Consider the following 17,794-nt stretch of genomic DNA (forward strand, 5'->3'; position numbering starts at 1 on the left):
TGGCTTTGAGGCTTTCTCCTAAATTTGATTTGTGTTTATATATATAAATAGAAATGCATATTTTTGAGTTTGAATGTTGAATTTAGAGCATTATCACTTAAAGTCCCTCTTTTGTTACCGAGCCTCTTGTTTTCATATGATTATTCAATTACATAATAAGAAGCATAATTTAAATATCTTATTATTGTTTAAGCCTTGATTTCAATTATGAATTGAAGAGAGAGAGAGAGGGTAATTCTTTCTAACATCGATGAAAAGTGGTGATTGAAATAAACTGCATAGTTTGTTACAAAATACTTGACCGCCATGTGTTTGTGATTGGAATAGAGGATCTTTTCCAAAATTTTCATGAATTTCAATGTATGTATCTTCTTCTATTGTTTGAATGGTTTGGTGGTCTAAACACATATTTTGAAAGAAAAGATTGTAATACAATATTGAATGGCTTAGATACGGTTTGCAAGTCTTTTGGTATGACGATACCAAATCAGAAAATGCCATAACAAACTCAGAACAGAACATAAGTCATATTTCATTCAGATTTTGAGATTTTGAATTTAAAAAGATGCATGGTTAGAACAGACTAAAAATGGGCACCAAGAGAGTTAGGCGGTTACCCAAAGTAGGCATGATTCGTAAGAATTATATCCTGGAATCGTGTTTTGTCGATACGGGTTTATTATGTCCCCAATTAGGGATTATACCCTAGCCTAGTTTCCTATGGCGTATCAGATTCAGATACTCCAACCCTTGTGGTAAACTTGGGTTGGGGGCTTGGCCGCCGAGTTAAGGGTGGATCCAATATAACCCATGGGATACTTTTAGATATGTAGGGTGTACCACCTAGCTCAAAAGTAAAATAAAGAAAAGGGATTATATCCACAGAATTTCATTAATATCATATGAAACTGCCCATGTGTTTTAAAATTATTTCATGCATAAGGTTTTGGTGAAATTCTCTCACTTATGTTATTTATTAAAGTACATTATTTTGAATTGCTCCGCATACTAGTACATCTATATTGACCCCCTATATCTCAAGATCTGAGGCACAGTCCCGCGATCTCATCTAGCAGTAGATCGATGTGTATCAGAAGTTGTTGTTGGTGAGTCTTCTCTATTTCGGAAGGCCTGATTTTTAGATTTTTATGTTTCATCTATTTTATGGTCTACTTGGGGCCTCATCCCAGTTTCAGATGAGATATCGGTTTCTATGTACTAGAGATTTCGAAGACAGTTGTATATGCTGTTAAAAGTTATGGATTCTATTTTTGAATTGTTCCTTTGAGTTATATTATTGACCATAATTCTGTATTAATATGTATGTAGATATTGTATTTTATAATATATGAATATGTTTGAAGAGCGCTCGGGCCTTCATATTTTGAGATGCTCGTCATGGCCAGGGTCTCGACTCGAGTCATGATAAATTTGGTATCAGAGCATGGTTCATGGTTCCAGGGTGTCTGCGAAATCTCATTGGGTAAAGGGTGTGTAGTGCGCCACACTAATGAATGGAAGGCTATAGGGCATTTAGTAACGTATCTCTTCCTTCATGATTTAGTTTGTGCTATAGGGTCTATATGTCCTCTAATCTGTGGTTTCTTCTATTTCAGAAAGCTAACATGCCTTCCCTTCGATCCAACGAATAGAATGCCCAAGATAAGGAGGTCTGCCCTACCCATGGGATTCAAACCCGTAACATAGATCGCACCCCAGAGTTTGTTCCTATTTTGGGAGTTCCTCCAGTTCCGAACAGTCCACCTCAGGCTCTGCGAACCAATGTTAACAGTCCCTAACCTCCTCAAAGAGAGGTTTCAAATGCTGAGTTCAGACAGTCCATCCATATGATTGCATAATAGGTAGCCTCTCAGACTCATCGGTCTGAAGATGTGAGTTCTACGGAGGGTTTGTCTAAGATAACCCAAGTTGGTCAATTCATGAGATTAAACCCACCTATGTTCACTGGCACAAAGATTGATGAGGACCCCCAAGAGTTCATTAATGAGTTGGAGAAGATTTTTAGAGTTATGCATGTGAATGAGGTTGAAGGTGGTGAGTTGTCGGCATATCAATTGAAAGATATGAAAAATCAGTGGTACAATAAGCAGGAGGATTCTAAGGCTAGTATGCTGAGCCTTCAGAGTGGGGTAAATTTGTGGAAGCTATTTTTGATCATTTCTTTCCTCAGGAATTGAGGGAATCGAATGCATAAGAATTTATAATCTTGAAACAAGAGAAAATGAGTGTCAAGGATTACACACTGAAGTTCAATTAGTTATATCGTTATTCCCCAGAACTGGCAGGTAACATGAGAGCCCAAATGAGAAAGTTTGTATCCGATATCTTAGACGAATTGGTGTTGGAATGCAAAGGGGCAATGCTGAACAGAAATATAGATTTCTCCAAATTGCCCGTTCACATGCAGCAGGTTGAGGAGCAGAAGAAAAGATGGCAGAAACAAGGGAGAAAGACAGGCTAAGAGGGTCAAGTCTATAGAATAGAATAACAATCAACAATAGGGTGGTAATTGGGGAAACCGGTGGACTAAAAAAGATGTTTTGAAGCTATGCCCAGTTATTAGCTAGCGCCCAAGCTCCTGATGAATCATAAATTTCCTTATTTTTTTACTAATAGCGGGCCGAGGGTGAAGGGTATGCAATCACAAGGGAGCGTATGCCAGCTTGCTTGACCGTACCCTCAATGTGACTCCTGTGGAAAGTATCATCCAGGGAAGTGCCTGTTTGGCAGGTTAGTGTGTTATGCTTGCAGCCAGCTAGGACACATTCAAAGAGACTGTCCATCTGCCCAGAGGGAGTTTTGGAGATGCTAAGTCCAAAGAAAATTCCTCAGCCCCACCACCACCACCTAAAGGATCTACATTAGCCATCGGGGGAAACCACAACAAATTGTATGCTCCATCCAGTCGCCAGGATATAAAGGCATCACCAATTATGGTCACAGGTACGTTACAAAATTTCCCCCGTGATGTGTATGTATTACTTGATGTCGAGTCTATCTTGTCTTATATGACCCCTTATGTCTCTATTCGTTTTAGTTTCGAACTTTAAATATTCCTGAACCTTTCTCTATTTCCACTCCAGTTGGTGACTCTATTATGGCTAGAAGGGTGTATAGAAATTGTGTGGTGTCTGTTTATAATCTCGATATTGTATCATACCTTATAGATCTTGACATGATTGACTATGATTCTATCTTGGGGGTGTATTAGCTCCATTCATGTTATGCCACAATAGATTGTAGGACTCGAAAGGTTACTTTCTCCTTTCCGAGTGAACCAGTGATAGAATGGGAGGGGTATTCTTTAGCACCCAAAGGGAAATTTATATCTTATATTAGAGACTATAGGCTTATATGAAAGGGTGTTTGTACCATCTTATTCAAGTCAAGGATTCTAGCTGTAAGACCCCATAAAATCCTACGCTTAGCTCAGTCTATTAAAGCTAGATAAGGGGTCCCCAACTTAGAAACGTTCAGCTAAATATTAGGACAAGTTTATATAAAAATAGTGTCTCATCGCGATTAGGCTGCATCACGGTGAGTATCACGATGAGCCCTCTATCGTGTCGCGTTGAAGGCCATTTAGGCATTTGGTCAAGTTCGAGTAGCTCACTATGATTGCCCCGCATTGCAGTGAGGCTCAAATCAACAATATTCACGAACTAGTGAGTCACCATATTTCCACTGCTCCACTGTGGATATAGCAATAGACCAGTCATTGCATCATATTGAGGCTTTAATCTGCATTCTAGTTACGGGATTTTAAATCCCAAGGGCAACTTAGAATTTTCCCATGACTCAGATTAGCCTTTAAACACGAAATTATGCCCTAAATACCTTATTATGTCACTTTTCCTCACTTTCTCACAAGAACAAAATCATTCTCTCTCAAGAGGCAAAAAAACTAGTTTAAGAAATCAAGGTCAATCCCAAGAATCTCTCTAAGAACTCCAAGAAATTCACAAACTAAGGTATGTTAGATGTTCATTCATGGGTCCCTTCAACCCATGAAATCCAAGAATCCTTTTTCGAAGTACAAAGATTGTGTATTTATGATTTTCATGTATTGAATCCATGTTCATGATATTAGTTGGGTCTCAATCCATGATTTACGTGCATGTTTTTCTGAAATTGAAAAGCAAGTGTGAAGAATATTTGATTATCTTGATAAACCCTTGAATTTACAAAGTGATTAAGGTGTCTATGATGTTATTTTGATTTTAATCCATGATCTAGATTAGAAGTTCCAAGAATTGATCCTAATATGTGTTGAACTACATGATATTCATGATAAGCCCTTCAATGATGAAGTTGATTGTTGTAATCATGTCAACCCTAAGTGTTTATGATTTAATGTACCAATTATGCTTTCTATGTGTTTGATAAATTGTCTATGAGAATGAAATAATGCCATTATAGCATGCTAACATATGTTCTCCATTCATGTACAAATTAATGCATTACAAGTGTTTGATGAAATGTCTCTATGAATGAATTATGACCAAGTGAACATATATATGTTATTCAAAGTTATGCGTTGCTTTACTTTTAATGTTATCGAGTCCTGGGGGTATTTAATACACGATAATTTAGTTGTTTATCTAGAGCCAGTTTCAGTTACAGAATAGTATCAGTCATGTCACGATCAATAGTATCTCAGTTCGTTACAGAAGTAAGTAGAACTTAGTCAGTTACAAAACTTAGGAAAACTCAGTAATCTCACAGTCCAGTCCAGTTTAGTATACTCAGTTCAGTGTCTTTCAGTTGGGAGTAGGATTCAGCACCGAGCAATCCTAGGGATGGGGGCACACCCGTTAGTTAGGACCGGGTCCCTATAAGAAATCACTAAATTCCTGAACTATGTTGCCAGCGTAAGTTATGAGATATCACCCGTTAGATAGGGCTAACATACTCAGGGATCACCCGCTAGTTTAGGACTGATCTCAAGGGTCACCCGCAAGATTAGAACTGAATCTACAACAGTTGTTAGTACCAGTGGCAAGGTATTAGCACCCTTCCAGCTGGGGTTACAGGTTGGACCCCAATTAGATTAGAAAGGAGAATGTCGGTTAGATTATTACCTCAAAAAATTTTGGTTTCAGTCCTAGTATAGAATTTAGTTCAATTCTATAAATTTAGGATAGTTAGATATAGTCAATCAATATCAGTAACTCAGTTATCAGAATTCAGTACTTAGCTTCAGAAAAGCTCAGTTATAGTATACATTCATGCATGCGCAGTATTGCATACTCATAGTTATAGTAGTCTTAATTTTTATGTACTCTCGTGTTCAGTTACTCTATATCATTCAATCATTATTGTTCATGCATATGAACCCTTTGAATTCAGTCTTGCCTCATCTAGCATACCAGTACATACCACATACTAACGCATACTTTCTCTTGTGCTATATCATAGGTTCGGTGCTCTGGTTCCCAACTGTGCATAGACAGATTTAGATTTAGCCAGTAGTAGATTTAGAAGTGAGTTCTCATCTATCAAGGATATGCTTTATTTTAGTATTTCAGTAGACTAAGTATTTTAGTAGAGGGATTTAGCTGAGGGATTGTCCCATCAACTCCACTTTCAAACAGTTTCAGTTAGAGGCTTTTCAGACAAGGTGTTAGACAGTATTCTATTTCAGATTATTATTTTAGTTTTTACACTTTATCAGTATTTATATTTTGAACCTTATGGAAATTCATTCAAATTCCATATTTCTTTCAATATTATTATTCAATGCTCATAGTAGATATCATTCATAGGTTAACTTGTGATTTTTTAAGGTTGTAAGCACCATGTGGTGCCTAGGGTATAGTCTTGGGTCATTACACCTGTGTTGAAAGTCCTTCCTTCTAGTCTATTCCAGTAATTAATGAATTCCCAAATGTCTTTCCCGTTGATCTCCAGGGATACCCCTTAGATAGGAAGATAGATTTTGGCATCAACTTGTTGTAGGACACCCATCTTATTTCTATTCCACCATATATAATGGCCTTCACATAGTTGAAAGAGTTGAAAGAACAACTAAAAGATCTTCTAGATAAAGGCTTTAGCTGTCCTAGTGTTTCTACCTAGGGTGCACCTATAGTCTTTGTGTGTAAGAAAGAAGGCTCCCTCTGCATGTGTATAGATTACCATCAGCTAAATAAGGTCATAGTTAAGAACAGAAACCTCTTCCCAGTATCGATGATTTATTTGATCAACTCCAAGGTGCTAAATGTTTTTCTAAGATAGACCTTCATTCAGAGTATCATCAGTTGAAGGTTAGAGAGACTGACATTCCGAAGATAATTTTTCGAACCTGATATGGTCATTATGAATTCTTAGTTATGCCCTTCAAATTGACTAATGCCCCCAAAACTTTTATGTATATTATGAATAGGGTGTTCCGTAAGTACCTAGATCTGTTCATCATATTCTTTATGGACAATATTTTAGTTTATTCTAAGAGTGAGGAGGATCATGCCAATCACCTCTGAATAATCCTTTAGACACTCAAGGATCATGAGTTATATGCAAAGTTTTCCAAATATGAGTTTTTGATTAGTGCTATCGCTTTCTTGGGGCATATTATTTCTAGCGAGGGGATTAATGTTGACCCCCAAAAGATAGATGCAATGAGAAAGTGGCCCAGACCCATGACTCCAATCGATATTCAGAGCTTCTTAGGTTTGGTAGGATATTACAGAAGGTTTGTATAGAATATTTCCTCCATAGCCGCTCCCTTTATAAATGACTCAAAAAAAGTTAAAATTCTTATGGTTCGACTCATGTGAAGGTAGTTTTGAAAGCGAAAAGATAAGTTGACTACCACAATAGTTTTGACTCTTTCTTAGGGCACAAAGAGTTTTGTTGTATATTGTGATGCGTCTTGGGTAGGACTCGGGTGTGTGCTTATGAAGCATGGTAAAGTTGTGGCTTATGCATCAAGGTAGTTAAAGGTGCATGAGAAGAATTATCCCACTTATGACTTAGAGTTAGAAGATTTATCCCACTCATGACTTAGAGTTAGCGGCTGTGGTGTTTGCACTTAAAATCTGGCGGCACTATCTTTATGGAGTGCATATTGATATATTGACTGAGCACTAAAGTTTACAGTATGTTTTCTCGCCAAAAGAACTGAATATCAAGCAGAGGCGATGGTTGGAGTTGTTAATAGATTTTGACATGAGCCTGTATTATCATCCGATCAAAGCCAATATAGTAGCCGACACCCTTAGTAGATTGTCAATGGGTAGACTATCCCATATTGAGACAGGAAAAAGGGAAATGGTGAAAGATATTCATCGACTTACAAATCTAGGGCTTCATCTTTTGGATTTTAAAGATGGAGGGGTAATTGTTCATGAGATAGCTAAATCTTCCCTATGTGCTTAAGTTAAGGACAAGTAGGTCGAAGACCCTATCTTATTGGAGATTAAGAATGTTGTGGGTCAACAAAAGGTGATGGCATTTAAAATTTGAGGTGATGGGATATTGAGGTATTAGGGTAGGCTATGTGTATCAAATGTGGATGGTTTGCGCGAGAGGATTCTTAATGAAGCTCACACTTCGAGGTATGTTGTTCACCTTGTCTCTACTAAATGTACCATGATCTTAAGATGATTTATTAGTAGAACAATATGAAACATGATGTTGCTAATTTTGTTTCTAAGTGCTTGAATTGTCAACAAGTCAAAATAGAGCATTTGAGACCAGGTGGAACTTCCCAAGAAATAGCCTTGCGTATATGGAAATGTGAGATGATCAATATGGATTTCATCACGGGGCTTCTGAATTCCCAAAAGTAGTATGACTCTATATGGGTGATTATGGACTGGATGACCAAGTCAGCTCACTTTTTGTCTGTGAGGAGAAGCTATTTGGGAGATGACTATGCTAAGTTACATATTCGTGAGATAGTCTGTTTGCATGGTGCTCCTGTGTCTATTATATTCGATCGGGGTATGAAGTTCTCTTCAAAGTTTTGGCGGTCTTTACATAAGGGTTTAGGTACCCAAGTAAACTTGAGTACTGCTTTCCACCCTTAGACTGATAGGCAGGATGAACTCACCATTCAAACTCTTGAAAACATTTTGAGGGATTGCATAATTGACTCCAAAGGTAGTTGGGTGGATCATTTTCTATTGATAGAATTTTCTTACAACAATACCTATCATGCCAGTATTCAAATGAATCTTTTTAAAGCACTCTATGGAAGGACATATAGATCACTAATTGGGTCGTATGAAATGGGTGAAACCTAGTTATTCGGGCCTGACCTTGTTCATCAATAAATAGAGAAGGTAAAGATAATTAGAGAACGACTTAAGACAACTCAGAGTCACCACAAGTCCTATGCGATGTTAGAAGAAGGGATTTGGAATTTGAGGTTGTTGATTAAGTGTTTCTAAAGGTCTCCCCTATGAAGGGAGTCATGCAATTTTGAAAGAAAGAGAAGCTTAGTCCTCTCTATATAAGACCATATCCGGTTGTGAGGAGGATAGGTGGGGTTGGTTATGATTTAGAATTGACCACAACTTTAGTTTTTGTTCATCTAGTGTTCCATGTGTCCATGTTGAAAAAGTCCATTGGAGATCATTCCTTAGTGTTTCCTATAGAAGAGATCAATATGAGGGATTCCCTGTTATATGAAGAAGAGCCCATTGCTATCTTGGATTACCAAGTTCAGAGATTGAGAAGTAAGGAGATAGTTTCGGTTAAGGTGTTGGGGAGGAATCAAAAAGTTGAGGAAGCTATTTGAGAGTCAAAAGATGACATGCGAGCTATGTACCCAAATCTCATTGAAATTGTGGATGATGACATTGAAGGCATAAATCCTATACTACTCTCTCCTTATCTTTTCCTTATTGTGCCCAAAATCATGCTTGTTTGTGTCCCAAGCCATCATTCGGGGATGAATGATTCCAAGGGAGGATAATGTAATGACTCGTAGCGTTCTTGACTTAATACTGCATTTAGTAGCATACTTTAGTGACAACAACCTGAAACTTTCTAAGTGTTGAAATGACTTAGCCTTATTTCTAAGCTCTTAAACTTCAATTATCTCAAAATCAATCTTCCTAACCAAAAGATGTGGATTTTTAAGCAGATTTATGTTCAGGGATGTAAGAAGGGTGTCTTGGGAAGGTTTCGTATTTTTTAGATAACATTTAGGATGTGTTTGGGTAAGATCACCAGTGTCTAGATACAATATCAATGTTTCGCATTGGTAATTTCATTGGCTAAACTAGTGGCTTGACTCGATAGCGATGTGTTGCGCCAGCAATCGAATTGCGTCGGCAGGCAACGCGTCGAATACCCAGTTCGTGTATTAAAGTTTTCTTGGGTACAAAAGGGTATTTTTGTCTATTTCCCTTGTTATAAGTCCTCCATAACATGAGATTTAATCTTGAACGAGGCATAATATATCAAAAAAAAAACTCAAATAACTTCAAAATAAAATCCTAACTTCCCTTCCATTGATCAAGGTTTCATCTTCCAAGTCAAGATTCCCGAGAAAAAAGTCAAGGCTAGGGTTCTACTCTTTGATCTAATTAATCTAAGGTACGTGGGGTTTTCCTAAAATACATGGGTATGGTGAAATCTTTTTAATCATGTTTAAATGCTGAGAAATCATGTATTTATGAAGGGTTTGAATTTACATTTATAATCAAGCATTATGAAACCTTTTTGATAATAATGATTTGGCCTTGAGCCTTTCCCCTAAATTTGATTTGTGTTTATATATATAAGTATGTATGCGTATTTTTGAGTTTGAATGTTGAATTGAGAGCATGAACACTTAAAGTTTCTATTTTGTTAACAAGCCTCTTGTTTTCATATGATTATTCAATTACATATTAAGAAGCATGATTTAAATATCTTATTATTATTGTTTAAGCATCGATTTCAATTATGAATTGAAGAGAGAGGGAGAAAGAGTGTTTGGAAAATTTCATCGGGTAGAGTCCTTTATGTAGGTGTGTTGTGCCCCACACTTATAAACAGGAGGCTACAGGGCATTTTGTAATGTCTCTCTTCTTTCATGATCTAGTTCATGCTATAGGGTCTGTATGTCCTCTAATCCATGATTTCTTCAATTTTAGAAGGTTAACATACCTTTCCGTCGATCCAAAAAACAAAATACCCTAGATGAGAAGGTCCGCCCTATCCATGGGATGCAGACCCATAACAGAGCTCGTACCCCAGAGTTTGTTCCTACTCTGTGAGTTCTTTTAGTTCTAAAAATTCCATCTCGAGCTCCACGGACCAATGTTACCATCCCCAACCTCTTCAGAAAGAGGTTTCAAATACTGAGTTCAGACATTCCATTCATATGATTGCAAAATTGGTAGTCTCTCAGACCTATCGATTTGAAGATATGGGTTCTGTGGCAGGTTCGTCTGAGTTTACTCGAGTTGGTCAATTTATGAGATTGAACCCACCTATGTTCACCGGCCAGAAGGTTGAGGAGGACCTCTAAGGGTTCATTGATAAGTTATAGAAGATTCTTGGAGTTATCCACGTGAATGATGTGAAAGGTGTGGAGTTGACAGCATATCAATTGAAAGACGTGGAAAGTCAGTGGTACAATAAGTGGGAGAATTCGAACGCTAGTGATGGTGAGCCTTCAGTGTGGGGTGAATTTGTGGAGGTTTTTTTGCATCATTTCTTTTCTGGAATTGGGGGAATCGAAGGCGAAAGAATTTATGAACATGAAACAAAGAAAAATGAGTGTCAGGGAGTACACACTGAAGTTCGACCAATTATCTCGTTATGCCCCAGAACTGGCAGGTAATATGAGAGCCCGCATGAGAAAGTTTGCATCTGGTCTTTCGGATGACTTGGTGTTGGAATTCAAAGGGAAATGTTGAACAAGGATATGGATTTCTCTAGATTGTCCGTTCACATGCACCAAGTTGAGGAGCAAAAGAAAAGGGTAACAGGAGCAAGGGAGAATGACAGGCAGGTTAAGAGGGCCAGGTCTACAAACCAGAATAACAGTACACAACAGGGTGGTAATTAGGGAAACAGGTGGACTAATAAGACGTTTTGGAGCAACACCCAATCATCAGCTAATGCACCAGCGCCTAAGCTCCCGATGGATCAGTGATTTTCTTATTTTTCGGCTAATAGCGGGCCGAGAGTAAAGGGTACTTTGTCACAAGGGAGTGTATCCCAGCCTGCTAGGTCGTACCCTCGATGTGACTCATATAGAAAGTATCATCCAGGGAAGTGCCAGTTTGGAAAGTTAGTGTGTTATGCTTATAGCCAGCCAAGCTTCATTCAGAAAGACTATTCGTCTGCTAGAAGATTTTTTGGAGGTGCTAAGTCCCAAGAAAATTCCTCATCCCCACCACCACTAACTAAAGGCGCTACTTCAGCCGTCGGGGGGCAGCTGTAACCAATGTATGCTCTATCCAGTTTCCAATATACAAAGGCATCACCAAATGTGGTAACGGGTACGTTACAGATTTTCTCCCATGAGTTGTATGTATTACTTGATCCCAGGTTTACATTGTATTATGTGACCCCTTATGTGGCTATTGGTTTTGATTTCGAACCTGAAAATATTCCTGAACCTTTCTATGTTTCCAGTCCAGTTAGTGACTTTATCATGACCAGATGGGTGTATAGAAATTGTGTGATATCTGTTTGTAATCATGATATTATGGAAGACCTTATAGAGTGTGACATTATTGACTTTGATGCTATCTTGGGGATAGATTGGATCCAATCGTGTTATGCCATATTTGACTATAGGACCCGAAAGGTTACTTTCTCCTTTCAGAATGAACCAGTGGTAGAATAGGAGAGGTATTCTTTAGCACCTAGAGGGAAATTTATATCCTATATTAGAGCCCGAGTCAAGTATTCCAGTGATAAAATTCCTTTCCTCCAGTCTATTCCAGTAGTTAATGAACTCCCCAAAGTCTTTCCTGATGATATCCAGGGATACCCCAAATAGGAAGATAGATTTTTGCATCAACTTGTTATAGGACACCCATCCTATTTCTATTCCACCATATAGAATGGCCTTCATATAGTTGAAAGAGTTGAAAGAACAGCTGAAGATCTTCTAGATAAAGGCTTTATATGTCCTAGTGTTTCTCCCTGAGGTGTATTTTTACTCTTCGTGCGTAAGAAAGAAGGCTCCCTCCGCATGTGTATAGATAACTGTTAGCTAAATAAGGTCACAGTTAAGAATAAATACCCTCTTCCAGTATCTATGATTTATTTGATCAACTCCAACGTGCTAAATATTTTTCTAAGACAGACCTTTATTCGGGGTATCATCAGTTGAAGGTTAGAGAGACTAACATTCCCAAGACAACTTTTCAAACCTAATATGGTTATTATGAATTCTTAGTTATGTCCTTCAGATTGACTAATACCCCCACAACTTTTATGGATCTAATGAACAGGGTGTTCCATCAGTATCTATATCTGTTCATCATAGTCTTCATTGACGATATTTTAGTTTCTTCTAAGAGTGAGGAGGATCATGACAATCACCTCTGAATCATCCTTTCGACCCTCAAGGATCATGAGTTATATGCAAAGTTTTCCAAATGTGAATTCTAGCTTAGTGCTGTCGCTTTCTTAAGGCACATTTTTTCTAGCGAGGGGATTAAAGTTGACCACCTAAAGATAGATGTAGTGATAAAATGGCCCAGACCCATGACTCCAACCGATATCCGGAGCTTCTTGGGTTTGGTAGGATATTACAGAAGGTTTATAGATAATTTTTCCTCCATAGCTGCTACCCTTTCCAAAATGAGTTAGGAAAAGGTAAAATTCTTATGGTTCGACTCATGTGAAGGTAGTTTCAAAAAGCTGAAAGATAAGTTGACTACCACACTAGTTTTTACTCTTCCTTAGGGTACAGAGGGTTTTATTGTGTATTGTGATGCATCCTGGGTAGGACTTGGGTGTGTGCTTATGCAGCATGGTAAATTTGTGGCTTATGCATAAAGGCAATTAAAGGTGCATGAAAAGAATTATCCCACTCATGACTTAGATTTAGCGGCAGGATGAACAGACCATTCAGACTCTTGAAAATATATTGAGGGCCTACAAAATTAACTTCAAAGGTAGTTGGGTGGATCAGTTCCCATTGAAAGAATTCACTTACAATAATAGTTATCATGCCAGTATTCATATGGCTCTTTTTACAGCACTCTATGGGAGGAGTTGTAGACCACCAATTGGGTTGTATGAAATAGATGAAACCCAATTGTTTGGGCCTGACCCTTTTATCAGGGAATGGATAAGGTGAAGATTATTAGAGAATCACTTAAGACAACGCAGAGTCGCCAGAAGTCCTACACCGATGTTTGGAGAAGGGAGTTGAAATTCGAGGTTAGTAATTAGGTGTTTCTAAAGGTCTCCCCTATGAAGGGAGTCATGTGATTTGGAAAGAAATAAAAGCTTAGTACTCACTATATAGGACCATATATAATTGTAAGGAGGATAGGTGTGGTTGACTACGAGTTAGCATTGACCGTAAGTTTAGTTTTTGTTCATCCAGTGTTCCATGTGTCCATGTTGAAAATGTGCATTGGAGATCATACCTTAGTATTGCCTGTAGAAGAGATCAATGTGAAGGATTCCCTATCATATGAAGAAGAACCCATTGCTACCTTGGATCGTAAAGTTCAGAGATTAAGAAGTAAGAAAATATTTTCGGTTAAGGTCTTGTGGAGGAATCAAAAAGCTGAGGAAGCTACTTTGGAGTCAGAATATAATATATGAGATAGATACCCAAATATCTTTTAAACTGTGTTATAACTCAACCATAACACAAGATTTAATCAGACTTCAGATAGTCGTATGACTCAAGAAATATTTATGATCTTATAAACTCAGTTAGTTGTCAAATATCAATAAGTATTTCATCAGTCAATGGAATTCAATAACTCAGTCCATGTTCCGTTCAGTAAATCATGTTCAGTGTCTATTCAGATGGGAGTAAAAATTAGCACCGAATGAACCCAAGGATGTGCACTCACCTGTTATATGAGAGTGCGATTCTTAGAAGCAATCCTTGTGTTCCAGAACTATGTACCCATCATAGGTTGAGACATTGTAGCCTACTATGTAAGGGTAGATGAGGTGGCTTAACCTGTTAAATGAGGGTTCCCACCGTTCTCACTAGTGTTACCTATTATATAAGGGTTACTCAAATATTGTCCTTACTAGTGGCGCGGTGTTGACACCCTTCCAATCATGGCACAGATTGGGCCCCAGCTCAGCTGTTATAGCATATTTAGGGCATGTCGGTTAGATGACTACTTCCCATAGTTTCATGTTACAGAATCAGGATTTTCAGATACAGTCAATCAGTGTCAGTAAAAGAACTCAGATAGTTCTTCAAAATTTAGGACCGTTAGATATAGTCAACTCAGATACAGTATGGAACTCAGCTAGTTCCATCAGATTCTGGACTGTTAGTTACAGTCACTCATGTTATAGTTATATCAGTTATCAGTGTATTATGTATTAGTATTCAGATTTAGTAATCATGTTGTCATGGTATTAGTGTCAGTTATTATGTCTCATGCATGTATTCTCACACTCATGATAGTCAGTTTGTTATTATTATTGTTCATACATATAAACCCTATACATTTATCCTACCTCACATGCATACCAGTATATTCAAAGTACTGACGTATTCGCGTTATGGTGTCTTATACCATAGGTTCAGAGACACGAGTTCCAGAGCAGTAGTAGATTCCAATCTCAGCAGTCAGATTTAGAGTGAGTCCTTATCTTTCGAGGACATGATCATTTCTCTTTTCTCTATTATCTCAGTAATTAGTTTATTAGTTGGAGTTAGTTTGGGACATGTCCCATCAACTTCTTTCTTATTTAGATAGTCATTTTTAGAGGCTTTCTAGACTATCATGTTTCAGACTTCAGTATGTTTTTGGGTATTCTACTACCCCACACAAATGTTACATTATTCAGATTATGTTCAGCTTTGAACCTTATGGACTTTCAGTTCATGTTTCCACATTATTCAGTCTTTGATATAGTATACAGGTAAAAATATCAGTCATGGGTTAGCTTGTGGTCCTTCGGAGTTATGAGCACCCTATGGCATTTCGGGTACCAGATTCAGGGTGTTACACTATCTTGAGACTCATCAAACACACCATACAAATACTTAAATAGTGGACTACATTTATGAGTAAGTTGATCACTATTCACATCCTCACTAGTTGTTGGCAACTAACATACCAATATAGACTCACCTTGGTTTTCACAAGGGTCAACTAGTGTGTGAATACTCTTGTTACTTGGTAATAGAGCCTTCTTCAAGTTATAAGTGCTAGCACTAGATGGACACAAATTATTTTTATGAGGAGAATCAATTTCATAATCTAAAGGATTAACTAGTGCTTGCATACTTACAACAAGAGTTTGGTCCTCATATGACCTAACAACACCTAGAGTATCACAAAATAAAGAGTCAAGCACCTCTACTCTTGTCAAATCTGCAACTACATCCATTTGGATACTACTAACTACATCACGTTATTCTAAGTTTATTGGAGTGTAGGGAATAGCATTTTTACCTTGTAACTCACATGAGCTATGGCCTTCACCTTGGTTCGTGTCTTGGCAGCCCACTTCTTCCTTCCGGAAGCTCTGATTACAAAGGGCTTGGACAATATCTTTTGGATTTGGTGGGATAAGTGTGGATACCAGTTGGCGTATCTTTTCAAGGTGCCATTTGAATTCTTTATATTTTTCATTGAAGCTATTAAATGTGGCTTTGAAATTATTGGAAGCCATGGTACCTAAATCAAAAGACAACAACAAATAAAAAAACAACAAACTAGTTAGCTCAAAAAAGCCTTACTACACTATCACTGTTTGATTACCTCACACGTAGCTTCACAAGTGTTGTAAGCCAGCTAAGGAACCCGTGAGGAGTTGAGGATTGAATCTACTCTTGTCCAGAATAGATTATACTTTGAAACTCAAACAAAATCTTATAGGACTTGAGTCAAGAACTATCAACGATTCAAAAAGATAAAAGCACAGAACAAATGCCAAACAAGAATGAACGACCACAAAAAGTAACTAACAATCTAGTAGATGAGTATTAGTTTGCCAATTAGTATTGAAATCAACAAAATTGAAACTAAGGAACCAAAAATTGAAACTACGAAATCAAAATTTGAGCTTTCAAATATTGTGTGAACAGTAAAATGATGATGTGGCATCCACGTATTGGTTACGGATTTTAAACAAGTTGTTAGTTTCCAATTTTCAAGTCTTCGTCAAATTGTACATTGGAATTGTAGGAATTTGATTAAAGGAGGGAATTACTAGTCTTTTAGAGCTATATTTTCAATTCAAATTTTAAGACATAACATTTCTTGTACTTCTCCTTAAAACATGGGCTCTTAAATCTTGGAAAACTGGTTGAGAAGTGATGTAAAGTCTTTTGGTGGTTGGGGTCTTTCAAGACTAACAAGTGCTTACATTTTTTTTCTTTACCCTTTAGGATATATATCACACTTTATGATCTAAAAATATATGAAGGAGGTGAAGAACTTCAAGAGCAACAACAATCACACCAAGCACAATGATAACAATCTTCAAGAACAACAACAATTCCAACAGCTAACTCCAATCCACAACAACAATTCTTTAAACACATGGCCAAGTCTTTAGTGTTGTATTTTCGATTTTAACAAGAGATAAGGGTTTTAAAGAACTTCAAGAACAACAACAACAATCATCACACATCTAAGAACAATTCCTCAAAAATAATGCATCAACACACACACCCAAATTTCATGACCCGAGCTAAGACCCTGGCCGCGACGAACATCTAAAACCATGAAGGCCAGAGCTGGAATAGCCCATATTTTTATGCTATAATTCTAACCGTTATTCCTACACATCTAAGATCTAATCCAAGTGATTCTCATGTGAATACAATTTGAATTATCATTATCCTAGTCTATGGAGTAGTTTAGAGGTGGAAAATATTTATAGCAATGACATAGAACAATTTTGAGCTAAGACAAGTTGATTCATCCAAAGTTTAACATTCGATTCTACAAGGGTCAACTTCAAACGTGTATATCTCTAAATATAAGGGGAATTTTTCATCCCAAGGCCTGTCAAATTGTATATAATTGAATTAGCTTTCCAACGATACCAATTTTGCAAAAGTACGATACCCGAGCGAAGAGTTATGCCCATTTTCGTGAGAGACAGTAAGGGTGTGCGATGGGCAATGCACCGCCCAATCAAATGTGTGCGATTGGGAGTGTGAGGCATACATAAATGTCTGCCATAAGGTGTGTGATGCACACCTTAAGGTCTGCCATGGGTTGTGCGCCGCATACCTCACTTCCAAGTTTCAAAAACACCCCTATATATGTCTATAACACATGATTAAACTTCCATAACACCAAAATAAGTTTAATTTCTCTCAAAATCACAAGAATATTCATTAGGGTTTAAACCTAAAAATTCAAATATCTCAGATTCAACCATGAGTTTTTAATAATTCTTTGAGATTCAGAATCCCCATTTCGAGGGCTACAATAAACGCTTATTATTTTCACGAATAGTCCTAAGGTCAACAGTTCATTCAAAGTTTTAAGTTTAAGGTATGTGGGATTTTTCAACAAGAACACGCTTTCCTTCTTTTGCTCAAATTGATTTTTCTTTTATGAATATACATGATTTTACATGTTTTGATATGAATTTGAAGCAGGAATTTATACCCTATATGGTTTTACATGAGATTATGATA

This window comes from Capsicum annuum, chromosome 11 (genome assembly GCF_002878395.1).
Source record: "Capsicum annuum cultivar UCD-10X-F1 chromosome 11, UCD10Xv1.1, whole genome shotgun sequence".
In the NCBI taxonomy this organism is placed as follows: Eukaryota; Viridiplantae; Streptophyta; class Magnoliopsida; order Solanales; family Solanaceae; genus Capsicum; species Capsicum annuum.